The sequence below is a fragment of the Dermacentor variabilis genome, chromosome 6 (assembly GCF_050947875.1).
Source record: "Dermacentor variabilis isolate Ectoservices chromosome 6, ASM5094787v1, whole genome shotgun sequence".
NCBI classification, from domain to species: Eukaryota; Metazoa; Arthropoda; class Arachnida; order Ixodida; family Ixodidae; genus Dermacentor; species Dermacentor variabilis.
In genome coordinates, this window is record NC_134573.1 from 157,108,148 (window position 1) to 157,115,292 (window position 7,145).

General features: G+C 45.7%; 1 pseudogene; it reads right to left on the minus strand.

Moving 5' to 3' along the window:
* Positions 1–6,594: 6,594 nt before the first annotated feature.
* LOC142586508 (U2 spliceosomal RNA) lies at positions 6,595–6,774 on the minus strand (annotated as a pseudogene).
* Between the last annotated feature and the right edge of the window lie 371 nt (positions 6,775–7,145).

Here is a 7,145-nt window from a genome sequence, read left to right on the forward strand (position 1 = left end):
TCCTTCTATTTCGTCGCGCATGCTATTCCGAAGAGAATGTCGACTGTTTAAGCCGTTAGAGCCAATCTTTCGTTTGTTTTAGCGGCGCTCGCTTTTACGGCCAGGCGTCAGAGGGACGTAATATGCGGATGACGCTTAGCAAGCGTTGACCCCGGGTAAATAAGTTTCCTAGCACGCACTCTCTTCTTCGGCCTAATATCAAACAACTTTGATAGCGCCAACAAAAAAAAAACAAGAAGAAGAAGAAGAAACTGATCGCACGTACAAAGTACGGTCGCCGCTGCAGTGCGACCGACGCAAATCGTAACGTCGTCATCCAGTACTAACGGCCTTAGAAAATCCCTCCGAGCGTACAACGCGAAGCTAACTCGAAGCTTAATCGCTTTTGCGCGCAAACAAGCCGACGCGCCGGGACAAAAGTGTCGGCGGCGCGTCAATGAGATAAGAGAAGGGAGGGGAACAAAAAAAAACAAAACTTAGTTTTTTTTTTCCTTTTTGTGTATATACGTATGCGAGTCGCAGAAAATTACTAAATAGGCCGAGAAGAAAATGAACGCGAGTAGCGAAGCGTTTCGGATTGTGTTAGGAGGCAAGCAGCATGCGTCCATTCCTATCGCAGAAGCAGCCCTCATGGTATAGGGGAGGCGGGCGGAGGGGAGAGGCGGTTGGGGAGAGGGGGTTGCAAAGCTGAACTTGCTTTCCAATCAGATGCCAGAGGAAGCGGTCGCGCAGAGAATGGAGTTTACAAGATGAGAATGCCGGTCGCTGGCTGTGTCGCTTGACGGAGCTCGCGACTCGCGCCAGAAAAAAATAGGTATACATATATTTGAAAAAAAAAAAATGCACCGCGTTTGGCATTCGGCTCATCCTCGCCGAGGCTTCCGATAGCTTCCGCTTCTGGCTCCGTGCGCCTTCCTTGTTACAGGCGTAGTTTTAAATCTGTCTCCCTCCTTGTTGTTGTGCCTTTTTTTCTTTTGGCGATGTTTTACGGTGGAGCGCATCCTTCCTTGTGGAAGAGGCGTGCGCGAGATTGCACGCGCCGGCACGGTGTTTTCCACAGGGAGGCGGGGAAGCTTTCTTTTCTCTTTTTTTTTTCTTATGAGGGGGGGGGAGGCGTATCCTGTTCTTTTTATCAAGCGGTAGCTGTTAGGCGTGATTACATGCCTTAGTAGCCACCTGTCGCAAATATGGTCATCGTGAAATTTACCTTCGAAAAGGCGACAGTCCTTCACAAGGCCCGCTCTCCCATAAAAATAAGCATCACACTAAACGCGCGACAGACCAGCACACTTTTAGTATATGAAGCGCACATGAACATGTATGATATATCAAACTAGCAGATAAATACAGTATGCTGGATATGAGCACGTATTTGTCGACATGTAGAACAAATATGTTGATGACTTATATATACTTCTTGTAGGTTCGTTCACTCCTCCGTGAACCCGTGAAAGGTTTGCAGTATATAATAAATAAATAAACAACACGAATATGTCCAATATGTCGAATAGTATAATACAGAATACCGTATCAGCTATAAATTCACGGGTAAATATAATTTGAAAGCGAAATACACAAGTTCACTAAAGCCACTTTCGATATTTACGTGAGAAAATAACTCCATGTACAAGGTTGTTACCATTTTATCGGCATTTGCATCACTTCCGAATCTTTCATCATTTATTCTAGGTGCTTATTATTGTTTAGAATATGTTTATCGCCCTTTCCTTTGTCCTTGGAGAAGTCGCCCGAAAAAAGCTTTGCTTGTCGAATGACCTTGCACCGATAGAAGAGAAGTACTGTTAAGTACTTTTTCTTTCGCGTATAAGAATTGTCCAAAACATGGCTGCCGTGTCGTGTTTCCGTCTGCTGCATTCCTTTTCGACGCATACAGCCCGCAAAATTATAGCCTTCGATATCCGTTTCTTGTACTCAGCGGAAGCCGTCTCTGGGGCTTGGATTTGGACACCACCCATTAACTATCAGCAATTCAAACGGAAGGGGTTCAATAATAAGGTCTAGGCACTCTTCATGCGATTGAAATGGATTTGTTTCTGGAGTTTTACTTGCCAGAATCACGATTTGATTATGAGGCACGCCATGGTGGGGAACTCTGGAATTATTTTGACAACCAGGGTAGCTTTAACGGGATCCTAATGCACGGGGCACGGGTGCGTATACATTTCGTCCCCATCGAAAAGCGGTCGCCGCGGCTGGGATTTGATCCCGCGACCTCGTGCTTAGCAGCTAAATGACCGCGTCGGGTTCCACGTGATTCAGCAAGACGTGAAGGCGACCTATGAAACTCATGAATCACAACGATACCGACTACAGTGCAGCCTGCTAGCGATGTACCGTGTGGCCCGGCAGACAGAAACGTTTTCTAGGTTTATTAACACTATTATTTTACCGACTTTATCCTTCGACGTCCGTGAGAACATACAAGAAAATGCAATGAAGCTGCTTGTATTCGCGTCTTTTGCAGCAAGATCGAATCTTCTCAAAAATGTGACAAGCCTTGCTTTTTTCAGACAGCACAATGTGGATGCGCCATTGTGATTGTTGCAAAAAAAAATGGAATCGAAATTAGGCTGTATTCAGGAATATATATTCTGGCACCATTACTATGCGGTCGTTATTATTTCTGCAAATTTGCACTTGATCATGATGCCAGCACTCTCACTTCAGAAAACCCGCCGTGGTTGCTCTGTGGCTATGGTGTTGGGCTGCTGAGCACGAGGTCGCGGGATCGAATCCCGGCCACGGCGGCCGCATTTCGATGGGGGCGAAATGCGAAAACACCCGTGTACTTAGATTTAGGCGCACGTTACAGAACCCCAGGTGGTCGAAATTTCCGGAGCCCTCCACTACGGCGTGCCTCATAATCAGAAAGTGGTTTTGGCACGTAAAACCCATAATTTAATTTTAATTTCTCACTTCAGAAACCTCTCGTACCCGGCCGAAACATGCACTGTGACATTTTCTCGGCAGTTATCGATTCTCCACAACTCGTCGCGAAGAAACCATATAGCTTAATGTAATGAAAATGTGGGAGTTTTTAAGTGCCCAATCAATGAGCTGATTATGCCGTAGCGGGGAACTTCGGATTAATTTTGACCCACCTGGGCTTCTCTCACGAACATGGGGCACGAGTGTTTTTACACTCGTGTCCACCCAGCAGCGCACGTGCATTGATTAGAAATTATCAAAGAATGTGATTGCAGCTGCGAGTGAAATAATGACCACCCACCAAGACAATAAATAAGTTTTTACCTTTGTTCAAAATTATGTGTCACGTCCGTGTCGTGCTAAAGATCTTCGCTGCGATATTTGAAAGCTACTAGATTGAGTCAGCGTCTGTGATCCGGACTGACTGACCGAACGATACCCACAGTAGACTTTCTCTTCTTATTTTAATCTTTCCGTCCCCCTGTCCCTTTCCCCAGTGTAGGGTAGCCAACCGGGCTCAGTCCTGGTTTACCTCCCTACCTTTCCTTTATCATTTGCTCTCTCTCTCTCTTCGCTGGTGAACCACTTTAACAGCGTGGAATGACTCATGATTTTTTTTACAGAAATTAGCGAGAAAATATCCATGTTAGGTTGTTGGAGTTACATGGTAAAAGAAATATTACTGCTGCAGGAGGTCTCAAAATTACATAAAGATTTTACAAGGGGAACCTCCTATGATTGCTTAAATAGGGTAATCATAGAAAGAGAGCAAGCAGTAACAAAAGGGTGAACATGGGAGAAATATAATATAAATAATGTAATTTAGTCAAGCTGGTCATATCTAAGAAAATAATTAAGTACGTACAATAATAGCAATGTTATAATTAATCAAAGCGGAAGCACGAGAACAAGCAGATAAACAACAAATCGTAACATGAGTGTTCAATTTGACATAGCAGACATAACTAATTTTGTTGACTAAAGTATAACCATAATCTACTTATTACCATCCTATTAAAAATGACATACTGACGGTTAATTATAAAATTCGAATAACTCGCTCAATTCTCCAACGATACGTTTCTTGGTGTGCGCTGAAAATATAAATAACATCGTGTGATGATTTTATTTCTAGGGATAATGAATTACATGTTCCTCGGCTCACCTTTCCTTTCTACATCTGTTCGGGCTTTCTTCCTCGCACAAGTATGAACCAATTTGCCAAGTTTTCAGTTCCGATAAAGCGTCACGGCAATATGAGAGCTGCGTACAAGAGAAACAATACATCAACATGCGGAATGACGACACACTGGATACCGAGCCGTGCTGTAGACGTTACTGGGAGCTTGCCTCTGCACCACCAAACCCGATCACCCAGTTTCTTTCAGCGCCTTGGCAATGCAAATTCTAGCGCCGCGCATTGCGGCAGATGCCACGTGCTGTAGTGAAATGCGCTAGGTTGTTCCAACACCTGTCTCGTTCTCTGTCGCCCTGTCTTTCTTTTTTTCCTTTCTCAGGTTTCTTGCGTTATTTATTTGGTTGGCTACTGGTTTGTTTGTTTCTTTCTTTCTTTCTATCTTTCTTTCTTTCTTTCTTTCTTTCTTTCTTTTCGTCTAGTTTTGCCTTTTATTTCGTTTTCTGGTGCTTTCTTCCCGCATTTTCTTGTTCCATTATGCGCTCGTTGAAGCGAAACTCGGTCGTCTCTCTCAGACTTTTTCAGTCGTATTTCACTCCTTTACGCGTTCTGCATGCATACCTTTTCTCATCTTCGCCCGCCTGCTCCGTCTATTCTGCTTCGTCGCGTGAAAACGCGCCATCTGACGCTGAACAACAGAAAGCTGGACGATTTGGTGAAGATTCGGGTTTCAAAAAAAAAAAAAAGATAGGCATAGAAAACAGGGGCGCAAGTCCAACAACAAATGACAACACAAACAGCTTAGCTTCGTGCAGATCTACCTGCCTCTCCGCCTATCTCCTTGATCACTTAGTTGACGGCAGTTATTCGTTAACTAGCGACTTTTCAACGTCGCCTTGCTTTCTCGGATGACGAAGTTGATTGAACGGCTAACTTACACAAATTTGTAGGCCCTAATACATGGGCTCAAACATACAGACATGACTGTCCGTGCTTACTTCTTATTCGGCGTAATGTCCATCCTACAAGCTATCCTTTTATTTTATTACTATGATATTAAACGAGAGTATGGCACCATTATTGGCGCCGTATACTCCATTTCGCAGGGCGAGCAAAAGTAAAAGCACAAGAAAAGACTATAAGCACTGGCGACAGTCAAGTAGCATGAACATTTCGAAAGTTCTCTACAATCTTACCATCCTACTTCTTTACGTGCAGGAAGGCCACACACAATTTTCAATCGTATAATTGCTGCCATGCGAACCTCGTTACCATCGAACTACGTGCCTGCAACAAAACTATCCTCCCCTTGTAGCGCCTGCAAAAACCTGATCTACGCCTCAACATCTCAGGAATGGCGAAGAAAGATAACATGCAATCGTTTGCCCCGAGACAGGTCGCATTATGATTTTACAAGAACTGCACACTGACCGCGTACATGTTTACATAAATGGATCAGTCACACGTACAAGTTCAGATGCCACAGAGGTGATTCCAGCAATATCAGTCAAAATACAGCTAAAAACGTCACATGTGTTATCAACGATATGCGCTAAACTGGTAGCACTCCGTGTGGCTCTTCATTTCATTCAGGAGGGACTAGCATGGTCAATCTTCCGTGATTCAAAGGCAACCCTCTAGAGTTTACTCTCACCACTGCGCCATGGATCACATGAACAGCTCATCGCAGAGCTCAGACATGTCTACCATCGAGCAGTTGACGAAGGAGACGATATTATATATCAGTGGCTGCCCACTCACTGTGGCATACATGGCAATGATCAAGCGGGCGCAGCTGCCCGATCTGTCCGCGACGATGTCAGCCGCCTTCCTCTTTCGAGAGCCGACGCAGCGAAATGCTTGCCGCGGCTCCAGCGTAACCTAACATTGGTTGAACAGAATTCATCCGACTTCACAAGGGCACGCCTCAATACCCTGAACTTACAGTTCAGTATTCCATCGGGCCTTCCACGACGTGACTGCACCCTTCTAGTCCGTCTATGACTTGGAGCAGCACTTCCAAATGCGTACTCCTTTCTGATCGAAATGACCAATAGCCCACTTTGTAACTTCTCCGGGTGCAGCGAAACGGCCGCGCACCTTATTTGCGAGTGACCTACGCTTCAACCCGCAAAAGAGCAGCCCTCTCCGCCACGCTAGGTCAACTGGACAAGCGGCCACTCATGGAAAACAACATTACCGGAAACTAGAGTACACGAACATCAGTGCGAGCCGCTATGAAGGCACTGCTGCGTTATTTAAAAGGCACCGGCCTTTATGACCAGTTGTGACAAGTTGTGACTGTGCACCGTGCGACGTAAAATGCATTAGTGGGACGATGGCACTGTGTAACACTATGTAACGCTTTAGCAGACTGTGTGACAGCATCCAGAGAAACAGTTCCGTGTTGTGTGTGGGTCTTATTCTTTTCTTTTTTTTTTTTTACAGCGAAGCTGTATAGGGCTAGGTTGTGGAAAAAACTGCGTGCGTCTATCGAGCCGTGTAGATCGAGAATGTGTGCCGATTCTGAAGATGGTGCAATACCGACCCGACCTGAGGCGGAGTTGAAACACGGTTTAAGCACTACGCCAACTTGCAAAAATAAGTTTGATATCTTAGGTCCAAGTACCACCCGTGTCAGTTATGAAGCTGATAAGAACATATACTACACTTTAACCCGCGTCGGCCATTTCTACGTAGGCACCGCCCTCTCTTTGTCGGCGTTCCAAGCGACCGCGTATCTCCTTTCCTTTCCTTCCGCTCTCCCGTGGTGGCGGTCCCATAAGCGCTCTGCCCGCCAAGATCGCGAGGTGGAAAGAAATGCGAACCGTGCATGTGGCCCCGATCCCCCAAACTTGGAACGTTTCACCGGAACAATGGCCGACTTTCATGGGGTGTTTGTGGGGAACCAATTTTCTGTGGCCTGTGTTGTGTGTGACCGCTTGTGGTTTTCGAGCGACCTCACAAGCATTATTGCACTGCAGGACGTCGACCAACGCACGATCGATTTGGCTACGGTGAAGCAGTGCTCGCCCTCGGAGTGCGGTGAGGCGCGTGTCCG